The sequence below is a fragment of the Vombatus ursinus genome, unplaced genomic scaffold (assembly GCF_900497805.2).
Source record: "Vombatus ursinus unplaced genomic scaffold, bare-nosed wombat genome assembly UNPS02014826.1, whole genome shotgun sequence".
NCBI lineage: Eukaryota > Metazoa > Chordata > Mammalia > Diprotodontia > Vombatidae > Vombatus > Vombatus ursinus.
In genome coordinates this window covers 689,855-690,861 of record NW_020954604.1, presented here as the reverse complement: position 1 = coordinate 690,861, position 1,007 = coordinate 689,855, and positions in this window count along the sequence as shown.

The following is a 1,007-nucleotide window of genomic DNA, read 5'->3' as shown; positions in this document are numbered from 1 at the left end:
GACGACAGCTGTGGGTCAAGTTTGAGGTTGATTGATAATTCCTTATTCAAATGTATGCCGACACTACTTCATTTGTCATTTCCTAGTGAAACAGAAAGCCATTCCATAACATTCCTAGTTAATATTTCATTTTTTTCATAAATTATCTGTAAAAGCAAATGCAATAGAATTTAGACCTTTCTCCACCATCTGGCATAGAATATCAAAAGAACCGAGGGGTTTTTTAAAAAATGTAGCCAGGAGGGCTACGATTTTTTAATATGACACCTCATGTTTGTCTAGTACTTAGCACATAGTGGGTACTCAATAAATGCAACATAATGACTGGAAAAGATATTAAAACACTTGCTATAGTGGCATCTCCTTCCTCTTCCAAGCATGCTTCCCTTTTTAGAGGTGAGGAAACTGAGGACCTGAAGAGTTCTCTAAAAATGCAATCATGAGAGCAGATTTAGCCTGAGAGTATTTTTAATGTCCAGCACATGTGGGAGAAAGGAAATTAAAACACATATCTCACCATGCTTCATTTTTCTCTGACTCTTTCTATCTGGAGTCAGTGCACCTAGTTGGAAAATGAAAAATTCAATCTATCTCTGATATACAAGTCACATAGGGAGCTAACACAAATATATAAGACCAAGAGCCATTTTCTAATGGATAAGTAGTCAAGGTACTTGAATAAACAGTTCTTAAAAAGAATCACAAACTATCAACAATCATAGGAAACATTACCCCAAATTACTAACAAGAAAAACAAAACAGCTCTGAGAATTTACCTCAAATTCAGCAAATTAACAAAGATGAGAAAAGATGAGGGATAGTCAATCTTAGAAAGACAGACACATTAATATAGTGTAGATACAGCTGTGAATTGGTCCGGTGATTCCAGAACAAAATTTGGAATTGTGCTAAGAATGCAATTAAAATGTCCATACTCTTAGAATCAGATATTATATTGTTAGACATGTATCCCTAGGTCAATGATAAAACAAAAAGTCTCATATATG